Source organism: Bubalus kerabau, chromosome 5 (assembly GCF_029407905.1).
Source record: "Bubalus kerabau isolate K-KA32 ecotype Philippines breed swamp buffalo chromosome 5, PCC_UOA_SB_1v2, whole genome shotgun sequence".
Taxonomy (NCBI): Eukaryota; Metazoa; Chordata; class Mammalia; order Artiodactyla; family Bovidae; genus Bubalus; species Bubalus kerabau.
In genome coordinates, this window is record NC_073628.1 from 86,751,523 (window position 1) to 86,768,409 (window position 16,887).

General features: G+C 44.0%; 1 protein-coding gene and 1 long non-coding RNA gene across 2 annotated transcripts in view; both read right to left on the reverse strand.

Annotated features, from left to right (window-relative positions):
- LOC129652950 (uncharacterized) overlaps positions 1-7,281 on the reverse strand; it is a 59,612-nt gene extending 52,331 nt beyond the window's left edge. The window contains exon 1 of the long non-coding RNA XR_008714865.1: positions 7,156-7,281. This is a non-coding gene — a long non-coding RNA (uncharacterized LOC129652950). The remainder of the gene's footprint in view (positions 1-7,155) is intronic.
- Positions 1-16,887, reverse strand: part of KIF26B (kinesin family member 26B) — a 510,788-nt gene that overhangs the window by 476,804 nt on the left and 17,097 nt on the right. The window lies entirely within an intron of this gene.

Sequence of the window (16,887 nt, forward strand, 5' to 3'; positions counted from 1 at the left end):
CACAAAGCCAGGGGCAATCTTATCCAGGTGATCCATTAGCAGGAAAGTACTATAAAAGGAGCAAGACCGGAGGGGGAGAAAACCAGGATAAAGAGGTTAAACAGCACAAAAGTGATTTAAAGGAAAGAAAGGGTTTGAATTTGTGTGTGAAAGAGATAAAGAAACTTTCATGTGGAAAGACGGCTGGGAGCTCTTGCAAATTCCTCTCTGGCACAATCATTGTTGCAGCTCTCAGGCCTCTGTCAGACGGTGGGGGTCGGGGAGGGGAGAGCACCCCTCCCTCCGCGCCCCCAACCATGGTCTTCCCCACAATAGAGGAAAGGATCTGCGCATCGACTCCAGAGGACCCCAAATGCTGCTCTGGTCAGCAGCAAGTGAGTGACTGTTTCTGTGGTGTGGTTCTCTCTGCTTCCCTTCTCTCACCATGTCCATGGTGAACACTGGCCCAGGAACTGTATACCTACCTCGGGCAGAAAAATGAACACAGTCCTAGGACTGCATGAGCAGCTTGGTACGTTGTAAAAGTGACTACACCCTCTTAGCCATTCCTCGACAACCTCCAGCTTCTAAGGCTGAATGTTCAAACCCAGGAGAGACAGGAGTCCCTCCCACACTTAGACATGGCAAGGCTCTGACATCCTCAAAATACTTCACAGGGAAACAAAAGTTCCAGTGAGACCAAATTCCTTTAAAATCTCACAATCGTCTTTTTTTATACATAAATCTAATTTTTTATATGAATTTTATTTGTTTTGGCTATTCTGGGTCTTCATTGCTGTGCAGGCTTTTCTCTAGCTGGGATGAGAGGGGGCTAATCTCTAGTTGCAGTTCACAGGCTGTTCACTACCGTGGCTTCTCTTGTTGCAGAGCAAGGGCTCTAGGGCATTCGGGTTTCAGTAGTTGTGATCCCCGGGCTCTAGAGCATAGGCTCAGTAGCTTAGCTGCTCTGTGGCAAGTGGGATCTTCCCAGACCAGGGATCCAATCCGTGTCTCCTGCATTGGCAGGCAGATTCTTTTCCACTGAGCCACCAGGGAAGCTCTCACAATAGTCTCTTGCCAGGTGTGTCTGGCATCCCTCTAATTCTTCTCTCTGCAGCTACCAGCAATTATCCTAGAGCACAGATCTGATCCCCTGTTTACGATGCAGTCTGGTCCTCGGCCAGGCCCACAAGACCCTGCACCTAGTGCTCACCTCCCACCCCACCTCACCCACACACACAAAGCTCCAGGTGCTTCTAGGCCTTGGCTCTCACAGCTGCCGCTCTCTGGAATGCCCTCTTCCCTCTGCTGTCAAGGCCAACGCCTGCTTGTCCGTCAAGGCTCAGAGGAGGGTGCACCCAGATCCTCCTGACACTGCCTCAGCTGTTCCCCTCTCCCCTCCACACCTGCCCTGCAGCCATCATAAGAGGCTGGGGGCTTGTTTATTTACATGCTTGTCTCCCCTACCAGTTGGTAATCCTCTTGGGACCAAAGTCTGAATCTCATTTGTTTCTGCATCTGTAGCATGTAACACATGGTGCAGGGCACACATGAGGAGTTTAATAGATGTTTGAGGAGTGATTATGTGAATACGAGTTTTAATGATGTCATTTGGGTCTCTCTCCTTGGAGCAGCGGTCCCCAGGCTTTTTCATACCAGAGATTGATTTAATGGAAGACAAATTTCTCCATGGACTGGGGTGGGGGGAGGGTTTGGGGATGACTTACAGGTATTACATTTACTGTGCATTCTTTTTCTATTATTATTACATCAACTCTGGAGTGGGTAGCCTTTCCCTTCTGCAGGGGATCTTCCCAACCCAGGGATTGAACCCAGGTTTCCCTCATTGCAGGCGGATTCTTTACCAGCTAAGCTACAAGGGAAGCCCGACATCAACTCTACCTTAGATCAACCTCAGATCCTGGAGGTTGGGGACCTCTGCCTTAGAACATTCTTTGGAGTGTACCAAACACCATTTTGTTCCAAAATAACTTAGAGCAGGGAGTGGGGGATGGGAAATAGTTGTTTGATGGGTTTGGAGTTTCAGTCTGGGAAGATGAGAAAGATCTGGACATGGATGATGGTGATGGTTGCATAAGTGAATACACTTAATGCTACTGAATTGTACACTTAAAAGTGGTTGAGATGGCAAATTCTATGTCATGTGCATTTTACCACAATTAAAAAAGAAACAACACAGGGACTTCCCTGGAGGTCCAGTGGTTAAGACTCCACACCCCCAACACAGGGAGCGCTGGTTCAATCCCTGGTCAGGTAACTAGATTCCGAATGACACAGACATGGCCAAAAGAGAGAAAAGAAAAAAAAAGAAACAACTCGGAATACATTGCACCAGGAGACTGTTGACTAAAGGGACAGCCTGAGATCTGCTCACTGAAAGGACGAAGAAAGCCCTTGGACAGAAACCAAAGCTGTAAGGACAGCTCCCCTTAATTTACAACTCAGCCCCATATCCATGATAACATGTCCCGAGTCAAAGTCAGTACCTGAAAGTTCCAAGCTCCTACTGAAATGCCCAGCACACAGTAGGTGCTCTAAATATTTCCTGAATGTTCTTAGAATCATTTGAATAAGCGGCCCAAGAAATGGTTCTGGGGCAGAGGCCTCCTTCCTAGGGCAGCGCAGGGGTGGGGAGATTTGACTTCCATTTGACTTTCTTTTGACTTTCTTTCCATTTGACTTCCATTTGACTTTCTTCAGAGAAGAAACAGTCTCCGCCCAGACACTCCAGCAAGGGCCTGGCTCCTTGGTCCCCTGCAAGAGACAGCTCTCCTTGCTGCCTGAGCCTCACCTTTAAGGACTCCTACAGGACCCGAGGCCATCAAGCGTGTGGGTTCCTCAGTTCCAGAGAGCAATTTTCTCCCTGTCTCCCTGAAGGGTGGCTGTGCTAATGAGAAACAGGCCCAGCCACCACCATATCCCTCACCAGACAGCAAGAAGCATGCACGCACGCGCACACACACACACACACGCCAAGGCAAGCAAATCAAAACCAAAAGGCCGTGGGTCCTGCCCCTTCATGTCACAGGGAGTGAGATGGCATTCACACAGAGGGCTGAGGAGGAAACTGACCTGGCTCCCCCAGCTGCTCACAGGACATTCATCAGTGTCAGCCATCTTCATTGTCATGTTAAAACATACCCACAACAGCCCAGCATCTTCACAAGCATTTCATCCCACAGTCTTCTCCCCTAAAAGAAGCCCTAAATTGGGTTACTTAGCACTACTCCTTTATTAAGAGATAGTGTTATCTTAGAGAGACTTAGGGATCAATAAACACAGGGTTATCTTTAAAAAACAGAAGGAGTGCCCACACCCCTGTGTGTCCCTGCAAAAGTTACAGCAGATGACCTGCAGAAGCGACTGCAGAGCTTTTGCAAGCAGATGACCTGCAGAGCGACTGCAAGCCACCTAGTCACAAGAGCACTGGCGAGAGGTAAATGCTTCAGACCTGGCTCTGTTCAGAAGTAGACATCACCTACAAAAGTCACAGGAAGAATCATCTGAAATTCAGGGGGCCTCGAGGACCTGTCGGCCCATCCAGTCAGCCATGCTTCTTTCACTGCAGCTGGAGGCACCATTAAAGGAAGAATGGACACACCAGGTGTGCCTGAAGCCCTTATGCATGTGTCCATGCTAAGTCACTTCAGTCGTGTGCAACTCTTTGTGACCCCATGGACTGTAGCCCACCAGGCTCCTCTGTCTTTGGGATTCTCCAGGGAAGAATACTGGAGAGGGTTGCCATTCCCTTCTCCAGGGCATCTTCCCTACCCAGGGATCAAACCCACATCTCCTATATCTCCTGCATTGGCAGGCAGGTTCTTTACCACTAGCGCCATCTGGGAAGCCCAAAGCCCTTATACTGAGCATGAAAGAGCTGACTGAGCTAGACTCCCCCTGCCTATCTGATGTCTCTGTGGGGGTAGCTAACATATGACTCATTCTACAACACCTTTCAGAACCTTCCCCACCTTCTAGGCCTTCAACTGCCAGCCTCGCATCAAGTGTGTACAGTTTAAGGGACTTCCATGGTGGTCCAGTCCAGAGAAGGCAATGGCAAGCCACTCCAGTACTGTTGCCTAGAAAATCCCATGGATGGAGGAGACTGGTAGGCTGCAGTCCATGGGGTCGCTACGAGTCGGATGCAACTGAGTGACTTCACTTTCGCTTTTCACTTTCACACAATGGAGAAGGAAATGGCAACCCACTCCCATTGGACACGACTGAAGTGACTTAGCAGTGGTGGTGGTCCAGTGCTTGAGTCCACACTGGCAATGCAGGAGGTACGGGTTCGATCCCTGGTTGGGGAACCAAAATCCCACATGCCTCGTGGTGCGGCCAAAAAATTTTAGAAAGGAGTGTGCAGCTTAAGATACAAACTACTCTATATAAAATAGATAAGCAACAAGATTCTACTGTATAGCACAGGAAACCATATTAAATATCTTGTAATATACCATAATGCAAAAGAATATGAAAAATAATATATATATATACATGTGTATATATATATATATATATATATATACACACACACACACACACACACATACACATACACACCCAAAGGATACATCTTTCCTTAACCCTCTGGTCCCCTTCCATAGTATATGACACTCCACTTACTAATTAATCCTCATATGACCTTCATGGATCTGAAACTACTTCTTTCCAAACAAATATTTTTAAAAAAAGAAGAATGCCAGTATATCACAGAGAATAAATATTGAGATAAAATTTCTCAGGATAAAATTTCACCACTTTTAAGTAGAGTCATGCTTCCATGCTTCCAGCTCTCCCCTTTAACTCTAGGCTGGAAGAGAAAACATTCAGAAATGGAGCAAGTAAAAAGAGGCTTCTGATGAAACATTAATACAATAAAATAGATCTTCGAACTTGGATCATGGCTTCTTTGTTATTTTCAAATCATGGCTGGACTCAGTGACTTTCTACACTTTGCCACAAAATTACGTCTTCTAATTCCTGTACCTTTATTTTTTTTATTTCAAGTCGCAACAGAGTCTCAAATGATCTCAGCCGAAGGAAACTTGCCCTTGGCTGGCATTTGTACAAAGAACCACCTAGTACCTCAACCACCTTGCCCTGCCTCCTGTCCACTTTCCCTCTTCCAAGTTCCCTGCCCTGTGATCATGTCACCACCTCAGCTGAGTCATGCAACATAATTCACAGCACAGGTGACCTACCAGCCACCCACAGTGAATGAGCCTGAACACAGGGCCCTAAGACCTGGAAAGGAAATGAGTTTCAGCCTTCTGAGATTCTTATTCCAGACCTATATACTCATTCTTTGGTGGAGCTAAACAATATTAACTAAGATTTCATCCTTTCTCAAAACTGCATCAGGGAAAGGGGAAAAAAAAAATGAATCTGAACCTAACTACTCTATAATTCATATATATGCCCACTCTATTTGTTCACATGTAATATGCACAGAGATTGTAGCCATATGCAGCCTATATTCCAGGAATATAGGATTTCATCACTGGTATTTTTGTATTAACATAGGTGGTACCTTTTACAAAAACATGTGCAGAAGTGGAAGCTCCATTCCTGGATTTTCCCATACCTATTTTGAGCCGCTATCTGGTGTATACATCATCCTATCCTGCTTCCTTTCTCTGCTGAAATACACTGGAGTCTGGAGTCTGATTGGCTCCAAGATGTAATGGAATATGTAGCCTTTCACCTCTGGGTCATAGGACCGAATCTGGGTCACAACAGCAGCATCTGAAAGCAGTTACTGTACTGTCTATGGCCTTGCTTAAGACAAAAGCCACTGTTAACAGCTTTTCATTCTTGTGGAAAGCCTCAACTAGGAAAGGCAGAAAGGAATGAGAAATGGGCTCCTAAAAGAAACTCCCAATTAGCCAGAGTCCATGAGAATGGTTTGAAGGAGCCCTCTGCAAGAAAAGCTTTGGTGCTTTATGGCCTGATGGCTGTGTCACATCATCTGTGGGTACAGTCACCAGGAATGTCATGCTTTGGTAAAATTCCCTTTCCTCAACCTGCAAAGTGTCAGACACCTGTAAAAAGGCAGAAATTTCAATCACCTCTGAAATTCCATAAGCTCAGAGCAGCAGTGCTTCAGAAAAGGAGTCTTAGGCCTGACCAGAACTCATGGGTGACGTTGATCAAGAGTCCAGGGCTAGAATGGTGACAAGCAAAGAGCAGATGCAGTATTAACAGTTGCTGAATGAATGGGAAGCGGGATGGGGGTGGGGGGCGGGGAACGTCTTGGTCTCTCTTTCTTTCACCTATTAAATGAATTTAAGATAGACTATCCTATATTCTTCCCTGGAGGCTCAGATGGTAAAGAATTTGCCTGCGGTGCGGGAGACCCATGTTTGATCCCTGCCTGGGTCAGGAAGATCCCGTGGAGAAGGAAACGGCAACCCACTCCAGTATTCTTGCCTGGGAAATCCCATACACAGAGAAGCCTGGCGGGATACAGTCCATGGCATCACAGAGAGTCAGACACGACTAAGCAAAAAACACTTAACACCCTACATCCAGCCATGACATTCCTTAAAGGGAGGCTGTGAGAAAGAAGGGGGAAAGTGGCCAAGGCCCAGTACAGTAACCTGAAGAACGCAACTATATAAATAAAAGGTTTTATGAACCTATCTGATCTTTAAAAAGGTCCATTTGGTCTAACTCCAAAATAGCAATACACACAACAAGTGTTGGCAAATTCAGAAAAGCGATGCTGCCATTGAACATACTGCTCTCAAGTACCCAAGCACTAATAAGTCATTTTTTTTAAATTCACTGCAAAATGTGCAAAGCAATTATAGTAACGTATTAATAACTATTACTCAGGGAACCATTTAATGTGCTGCCCTCACAAAGATTTATTTGCTAGCTTAATGTGTTTACCCAGTGATGATAACTGCCAGTGTAAAACTTTCAGATGATTCCAGGCACAAGTAAAACAATTGCTTTGCACTGGTTCCCACAGAAAAGAGTAACGTGGGTCCTGCCCGTGACACACACTCTCCCATGGCACATGCAGAGGGAGGAGCTGCCTGGCTCCTGGCTGGCCATGGCCAGTCCTCTTCTCAGAAGGCAAGTGGAAGTAAGAGGAGAGACAGCAAGGGCAAGGAGTATTCCAGCATCCCTTCACAGGCCACTCACCTGGCCCACATCCGCAGTATCTTCCACCTTCCTCCTAAGGGGCTGTAACAGGGCTCACAGGGATGCAGCACAACGAAGGGGGTGAGGAGGGGTGAGGATGCTGGTCCAGACACCTAACCTCACTGAGTTTTCTCATCTGTAAAATGGGGACAGTAATCATACCTCATTCCTAGGATGACTGTGAGGATTCACTGTGATATTGCACATCACATGCTTAGGAAGATTCAGTGGTTAGATCGACCAATGTCATCATGCATAGTGTCCAGGAGCCCTTACTGGACGCAATCTTCCCTGATCATGCAGTCCACAGGGATATCTAGCCCCTCAGAACACTGTTTTGTGACACAGTTTGTACTGCTATCTATGTGTGCTTGTGTGCTGAAATACACAATGCAGAAAACTGATCTTTTTTTAAGTATATGGTTCAGTAGCATTAAGTACATTCTTATGGTTATGCAATTACTACCACCATCCACCTCCATAACTTTTTCTTCTTCCCAAACTGAAACCCCTCACTCACTAAGCAACAGTTCTCTGTTCTCCCTTCCCCCAGGCTCTGGCAACCCCTGTTCTGTCTCTATGAATGTGGTGACTCTAGGTATCTTATATAAGTGGAATTTGTCCTTTTGTGACCAGCTTATTTCACTTAGCATAATGTCCTCAAGGTACATCCCCACTGTACAATGTGTCAGAATTTCCTTCCTTTTTAAAGCTGAATAATATTCCACTGTGTATATACCATATTTTGTGCATCCACTGATCCATTGATGGATACCTGGGTTGCCACTGTGAATAATGCTGTCATGAACTTGGGTATTATACTGCTATCCTGATGTATTACATTGTATCATCACTTGTTTTTTTCTTCCTTAATTTTTGGCTGAGCTGGGTCTTCTGATCACATGTGGGCATTCTCTAGTTTTGGCGGCTCTTCGTTGTGGGGCTCGGGCTTCTTATTGGGTGGCTTCTCTTGTTGCAGAGCACAGGCTCTAGGCACGCAGGCTTTAGTAGTTACAGCACGCCAGCTGAGTAGTTGTGGCACACGGGTTTAGTTACGGCAGCACGTGAAATCATCCCAGACCAAAGATCGAACTTGTGTCCCCTGCATTGACAGGTGGATTCTTATCCACTGGGCCACCAGAGAAGTCCCATCACTTGTTAACACTGATTTATAAATCTAATGTTGTCATCTAATCTCTTATGAGGGCAATGTGGTTGGCTGGTTACCCTGCATTTCTCAGGGGTTAGGAAGACCCTCAAGGCTTATTCTTTCTTCATGAGATTCCCTGGAATGTCTTACCTTCTTCAGCCTTCACTTACCAGTTCCTACTCATCTTACTGGCCTCAATTCCTAGAAGTCACCTCTTCTAGGAAACCATCTCATCCCACTCTACATCATGCCATGACACTTCTTGAAGGGTGCTGTGAAAAGCAGGTGCCAACAGTCCAGCACAGTGGCCTGGAGCAGTGGAAGCTGCTCCCTGTGTGCCCCTAACTCCACCCTCGGCACATTCGCTACCAACTCCACCCACCTTGTGGTCCCTGTGGGGGACCCAAGGGCAACACTTGTCTTAACCATCTTTCCATCCTCAGCACAGAGTCCAGGACCATACACCTATATGTGTGTATGTATGCTCAGTCACTCAGTTGTGTCTGACTCTCGGTTGCCCCATGGATTATAGCCTGCCCGGCTCCTCTGTCCATGGGATGTTCCAGGCAAGAATACCAGAGCAGGTTACCATTTCCTACTCCAGGGAATCTTCCCAACCCAGGGACTGAACCCATGTCTCTTCCATCTCCTCCACTGGCAGGCAGATTCTTTACCACTAGCGCCACCTGAGAAGCCCCATATACCTGGTAAAAGCCAAAGAAATGTTGGACAGGCAGATGAACAGATAGATAGATACAGAGATGGGTGATGAGAGAATGAAAACCAAATGTTCATTTTGTAGAATCAGTCTGGGAAAAGGAGGTCACCCTTTAGATATGTAAGTTTTACTTTTCTCTTCTATAAGATGGTAGTTTGGATACTAACATTTAATGAGTGCTTACCTACTATGTGCCAGATAAAACATGCCTACAAAGCAATTTTTTAGATGTTAATCTTATTTTTTAATTTTTTAAGTGCATTTTTATTGAAGTGCAGTAGCCATATAATAGTATATTTTACAGGCATACAATATAGTGATTCACAATTTTTAAAGGTTATACTCCACTTATAGTTATTATAAAATATTGGCTATATATGGTTATACAATATATCCTTGTATTGATAGTTTGTTTTATAGCTAATAATTTGTACCTCTTAATCTACTATTCCTATTCCTTTCCCCTCTGTAATGTCTAGTTTGTTCTCTTAATCTGTGAGTGTGTTCCTTTTTGATATATTCACTAATTTGTTGTATTTCTTAGATTCCACATATAAGTTTGATATTATACAGTATTTGTCTTTCTCTGGCTGATTTATTACACTTAGCATCAGTTCAGTTCTGTTCAGTCACTCAGTCATGTCCAACTCTTTGCAATGCTCTCCAAATCCATCCATGTTACTGCAAATGGCAAAATTTTATTCTATTTTATGGCTGAGTTGTATTCCATTGTGTGGAATGAAATTGAAGATCTTAAACATCTTTATCCATTTATCTGCTGATGGACACTGAGGTTGCTTCCTTATCTTGGCTATTGTAAATAATGCTACAATGAACACTGGTATGCGTGTATCTTTTCAAATTAGTGATTTTGTTTTTTTCGGATATACTAGGAGTGGAATTGCTGAGTCACACGGCAGTTCTATTTCTAGTTTTTTTGAGAAACCTCCATACTTTTTTCCACAGTGACTGCACCAATTTATATTCCCACCAACAGTGTAGGAGGGTTCCTTTTTCCCCACATCCTCCCCAACATTTGTTATTTATGTTCTTTTTGATAATAGCCATTTTGACATATGAGGTGATATCTCATTGTGGTTTTGACTTGCATTTTCCTGATGATTAGTGATGATTAGCATCTTTTCCATTTGTCTGTTGGCCATTTGAGTATCCTCTTTGGAAAAACATCTATTCAGTTCTCTAAAAAGCAATTATCACTAACACCAGTATATAAGGGAGGAAACTGAGGCAGAAAGCAATGTCCTTCAAGTTCAAGAGCTAATAAACAGCAGAGCAAAGACTTAAGCTAGATGCTCTGGCTCCAGGCTTTTAATTACAAAAGTAAAGCAACGCTGCATAACCTCTAAGGTTCCTTCTATGTTCTCATTCTATGATTATAAAATGCTAATGATTAAAAAGGATATTCTGAAGTCTTCAGAAGGAAAGGTGATGTACAGTGTTAAAAATAATGGCATCCATTTAAACTGACACATTATATTGACTTTTGCCCAGTGTAAGAATTATAAAGAGGGTTTGGAAAGCCCAGAATCCTACTGAAAAGATACTAATGGGTGCTCTTAAATGGAGTGATGAACACAAACTCCATTTACTTCCAGAATTATCAGGACCTCATTATTGTCTATGGGGGGGAAAAAACCACCCTGCTTCCTTGCTACTCTGCAGTGAATGACTAGCCAGCCTCTCACCTACTGCATTTCTCCTCTCACCTCAAACTGAAGCGATTCCAAGCCTTTAAAGAGAGGGAGACCTTTATACTTCCGGGCCCCACTCCATCCTGGGTGTGATCATATGTCACCACCTCACCAAGTAGCGGAGGCAGAGCAGCACCAACAGTATCAACTATCAGATGAAGGGAGAGATTAAATTGGAGGGGCCCGTGTCTGGGAAGTAGCCTCAAGCTGCCCTCTCAGTTTAGTTCCTGATGGTGCTAACAAGTTTCCTCCCTGATTACCTGGGACATCATTCTAAGCATCCAGTGAGTGTTCTCATCCTCTCTTATTCTGTCAGATGAGAAGTGAACAGAACAACATTAAGCAAAAACAAGGACTTATCCACTAACAAGAAATTCAAGATCCCCCAAGCTAGCCAGCCTATATAAATCCTAGACCAAGATCCACTTGGGTGAAGGAGCTGCTCACACTCTGCTCCCTGTGGATCTCACTCTTCTAAGAACAGGAGGCCCTGACAGTGGACAGTATCCTGACTCTTCCCATGAGTAACCCAGGCATCACCTCCCGCCCTCTACACACTGCCAACATCCCCCTCCTCTCTCACCTTGCCTTATCCTCAGTGAGGTTTTCATCACACAGCAGCGAAAAAGAGATTTTTTTTTATTCCAAAGGCCAGACATTTTTGGAGAATTCATGTAGTGGAGAAAACAATCACTGTCTACTGGGTAAAATTAATAAGATTTGATTACTGTGCTCCCAGGGCTCAGAGTCAAGGAGAGCCACAGAGGCAAAACAACTGCGTAAATAAATCCTATTAGAAACCGATGGAGAGTCAGGAGCATGAGGTTTTCTGGGTGACCCTGGGCAAGTCTCCTGAACCTTGCCATCATCTTGTCACCCTCTTCCTGACCAACAAAGATGGGTATTACGGAGATTCACTAATAACCCTGAGTACTCTATTTAAAAAAGTAAATTAGCACAAACTGCCACCACAAAAATGCCCACAACCAGCAACTTCCTCCCCCAAGTGGATGCCTCTCACAGGAAGCTGAGAGCTGATGAGGCACGTTAAAATAGTGCCTTTGTATTACATTTACCACCCTGGCTGCAAAAAAAATGCTCACGAAGCCATCATTAGCAGACTCGCAGCTGTCAACCCTTCCTGCGCTCCGAGCCCTCGAGACAGTTAGCCATCCTTCTGTGCTGAATGCCCTTTTAATTGCACACCCTACTTTATTAGCTGCCTTGACCTCCAATAAAAGCTTCGGCCTAACAATGTCTGAAACCTGAGACAGGATGTATACCGTGTCATCAACTTGTAGGCTTCCTGGAGGGTTCTTGCCAAGTGTGTACATGCACACACACAGGCACACGCACCACCTATTACAAAGACTTTTTCCTAGAAACTTCACAACTAATTACACGTGTGAACTTAGGAAGAAAGAGCAAGAAGAGAAATAAAGGATAAGGTATCTGAGAACAGAATCAAGAGAGACACATGTAGGGTTTGCTGGGCTGCAGGATACACTGTGAGTGCCCCCAAGGGGCTTCCCTGGTGGCTCATTGGTAAAGAATCCGCCTGCCAAAATGCAGGAGACCCAGGTTCGATCCCTGGGTTGGGAAAATCCCCTGGAAGAAGGCATGGAAACCCACTCCAGTATTCTTGCCTGGAGAATCCCATGGACAGAAGAGCCCGTGGGCTAGTCTATAGGGTCGCAAAGAGTCAGACACAACTGAGCAACTACACAACAACAACAACAGGGCACCAGGGAACCGAGCTGGAGAACTAGGGCAACAGGGGGTATGCCTGCCGCTCCCCTGTGCTGTGCCTGCCGCTCCCCCATCCTATGCCTGCCACTCCCCTGTCCTTTGCCTGCTCCTGCTGTGTCCACCCCCAAGTCCTAACGTGCTTTGGTCTGGGAAAGGCTAAATGAAGAACTGCGTTTAATATCTGTCCTCCCTGAGCTGTGTTTAGACTATAACAAAAATATAAATTATTGTAGTTGAAAGAAGAATTAGGAAAACATTTCCCAGGAAGTGGACAGTTTAAACAGGCAACCTAGGCTAAAGATGAAAAATGAAATTGTTAATAACTCAGTGGGCCTTGTTCACTCAGCATCTGCTACCTGCCATCTCCTTTGCAGACCACAGCATCCAAACAACAGGATTATGAGACCCAAGTCATGGGCGTGGGCTGTGTAAATACAGGTCTAAGTAATTATGACCTTGTCTAGAGATTTGAAGGAGCAGAAAAGAGAAGAACAAAGCAACGGGGGGAAAAGATTTTCAAAAACATTAAGATGTATATTTTTTTAAGAATAATGAATGAAATGATTGGAATTCTGGTGCTATCTAGTGAGAACTCCTCACAAATCATTTCTAAAACCTAGTAAGTACGGCAGATTTCCTAATGGAAGATTAACTATAAGCAATCCTTATATCTAAGGCAATCCTTTTTCTCAAAATTCCTTATCAAATTGCTCTCATAAAATCAAATGTCCTTTTGTTTGCCAAGTTGATTTCCGCTCACAAATACAGAAGACAGTAAATAGCTTCATTAAGAAACAGCTATATGGCTTCCTGTTCAAGATGGTGGAATAGAAGAAGTGCACTCATCTTCTCCCAAGAGAGCACCAAATTGCAACTAGCTGTTGAAAACCATTGACAGGAGGACACTGGAAGCCACCAAGAAAAGATACCCCGTGTCCAGACACAAAGAAGAAGCCTCAGCGAGACAGTAGGAGGGGTGCAATCATGATAAAATCAAATCCCATACCCACCGAGTGGGTGACCCACAGACTGGAAAACAATAATACCAAAGAAGTTCTCACGCTGTTGTAAAGGTTCTGAACCCCATGTCAGGCTTCCCAGCCTGGGGATCTGACAAAGGGACTGGGAATTCCCAGGGAATCTGGCCTTGAGGGCCAGCGGGATTTGATTATAGGCTTTCCAGAGGGCTGAGGGAAACAGAGACTCCAGTCTGGGAGGGCACAAACAAAACTTTGCACACACCAAGACCCAGAGGAGAGGAGCTCTGACCCCACAGGAGACTGAACCAAAACTACCTGCTTGTGTTAGAGGGCCTTCTGCGGAGGCATGGGTCAACAGGGGCTCACCAGGGACAGGGGCATTGGAAGGTCCCCCTTGGCATAAACCCTCTTGAGTTAGCCATTAGAACTCGCCATTAACCCTACCATAGACCCCAGAGCTGGTCACTTCAGGCCAAACAACTACCAGGGAGGGAGTACAACCCCACCCATCAGCAGCAAATTGCATTAAAGCTTTACTGAGTAAGGCCCTGCCCATCAAAGCAAGACCCAGTTTTCGCCATTGCCAGTCCCTCCCATCAAGCAGCTTACACAACCCTCTTAGCCTCATCCATCAGAGGGCAGGTAGAAGAGGCAAGAAGAAGCACAGCCTCACAGTGGCTAAACAAAAACCATATTACAGAAAGTTAATCATGATGAAAAAGCAGAAAGTTATCTCCCAGATGAAGGGACAAGATAAAATCCCAGGAAAACAATTAAATGAAGTGGAGATAGGCAACCTTCCAGAAAAAGAATTCAGAATAATGATAGTGAAGATGATCCAGGATCTCTGGAAAAGAATGGAGGCAAAGATTGAGAAGATGCAAGAAATGTTTACCAAAGACCTACAAGAATTAAAAAACAAACAAACAGAGACAAATAATACACTAGAAGGAATCCATAGCAGAATAACTCAGGCAGAAGCACAGATAAATGACCTGGAGGACAGAATGGTGGAAATCACTGCCACAGAACAGAATATAGAAAAAAGAATGAAAACAAATGAAGACTAAGAGACCTCTGGTATAACATTAAACACACAACATTCTCATTATAAGGGTCCCAGAAGGAGAAGAGAGAGAGAACGGCCCTGAGAAAATATTTGAAGAGATAATAGCTGAAAACTTCCCTAATGTGGGAAAGGAAATAGTCAACCAAGTCCAGGAAGCACAGAGAGTCCCAAGAAGGATAAGCCCAAGGAGGAACACACCAAGACACATAGTAATCAAACTGACAAAAATTAAAGACAGGTAAAATAGTAAAAGCAACAAGGGAAAAATGACAAATAACATACAAGCGAATGTCCATCAGGCTATCAGCTGATTTCTCAACAGAAACTCTACAAGCCAGAAGGGAATGGCATGATATATTCAAAGTGATGAAAGGGAAGAACCTACAACCAAGAATACTCTACCCAGCATGACTCTCCTTCAGATTTGATGGAGAAATCAAAAGCTTTCCAGACAAGCAAAAGTTAAGAGAATTCAGCACCACCAAACCAGTTTTACAACAAATGCTAAAGGAACTTCTCTAGGCAGGAAACACAAGAGAAGGAAAAGACCTACAGCAAATAAACCCAAAACAATTCAGAAAATGGTAGTAGGATCATACATATCAATAATTATCTTAAATGTGAATAGATTAAATGCACCAACCAAAAGACACAGGCTGACTGGGTGGATGAAAACCTGTGCATGTATGCACTTCCACTTGCCACATGACTCTGCTTGATCCCCCGCCCCCTGCAAATTGCATGTATTTTATATTGTTAAGTTAATCTTGTTCCCATTATGGCTTGCAAGTATAATTACCTTTAATTTTTTGTTTGGGTATTGATTGTGAGAATTGATAAACATCTTTTACTATTGTGATTATGTAACTCTTACTTACTTAATACCACTGTATCATGATTGATCAACAGAAAAATAATAGAATTCTATATCACCAAGACTAGAATCTAACAGAAAAACCTGTAATCACTTATTAAAATTCAGATGCATATCAGAATTATCTTGAAATTTTTTGAAAAATACAAATGCTCAGGTATTGTTTTTTTTTCTCCAGAGCTGCAGATATGTTTCTAATGAGCTGCTACTGCTGCTAAGTCGCTTCAGTCGTGTCCGACTCTGTGCAACCCCATAGATGGCAGCCCACCAGGCTCCCCATCCCTGGGATTCTCCAGGCAAGAACACTGGAGTGGGTTGCCATTGCCTTCTCCAATACATGAAAGTGAAAAGTGAAAGTGAAGTCACTCAGTCGTGTCCAACTCTAGCAACCCCATGGACTGCAGCCTACCAGGCTCCTCCATCCATGGGATTTTCCAGGCAAAAGTACTGGAGTGGGTTGCCATTGCCTTCTCCAATAAGAAGTCTTCTAATGAGCAGTCATGTTGAAAAACAACTGGACTATATGATCTTTTACTTTTTTCTAGTTTGCTTCACTTTTTCTATTTCACATTCAGTGCTCCCATTTATGTTCTCCAATTTCTCCATCTCTTCCTTTTTTTTTAAGGTTTTTTCTCAAGATTTTATCAAGTGTACTAGAAAAGCTTTTGTATACGTATGTATATAGGTATAACTTGGACTGTGAAGAAAGCTGAGGGCCAAAGAATTGATGCTTTTGAACTGTGGGGTTGGAGAAGACTCTTGAGAGTCCCTTGGACTGCAAGGAGATCCAACCAGTCCATTCTAAAGGAGATCAGCCCTGGGTGTTTTTTGGAAAGAATGATGCTAAAGCTAAAACTCCAGTACTTTGGCCACCTCATGCGAAGAGTTGACTCATTGGAAAAGACTCTGATGCTGGGAGGGATTGGGGGCAGGAGGAGAAGGGGACAACAGAGGATGAGATGGTTGGAAGGCATCACTGACTCGATGGACATGGGTTTGGGTGAACTCCGGGAGTTGGTGATGGACAGGGAGGCCTGGCGTGCTGCAACTCATGGGGTCACAAAGAGTCGGACACAACTGAGTGACTGAACTGAACTGAACTGATAATATATATATTTTAGAAAACATGAATTTTTGCCTAACTAAAAAAAATTATGACATTTTGATTCCACTTGTTTGACTTAGTATGAATAGAAAGCTAGATTTCTAATTAAGAAATAGATAGGCAACAAGCAACAAAGGTTTACTGTATATCACTGGGAACTATAGTCAATATCTTATAATAATTTATGATGAAAATAATTTCAAAAATAATATATGTGTATTTGTATAACTGAATCACCTTGCTGTGCACCTGAAACATTGTAAGTCAACTATACTTCAATTAAATATATATATTAAAAAAAAGAAACAGCTATATGACACAGGGAACACAAATCTGGTGCTCTGTAACAACTGACACGGGTGGGATGGGGTAGGA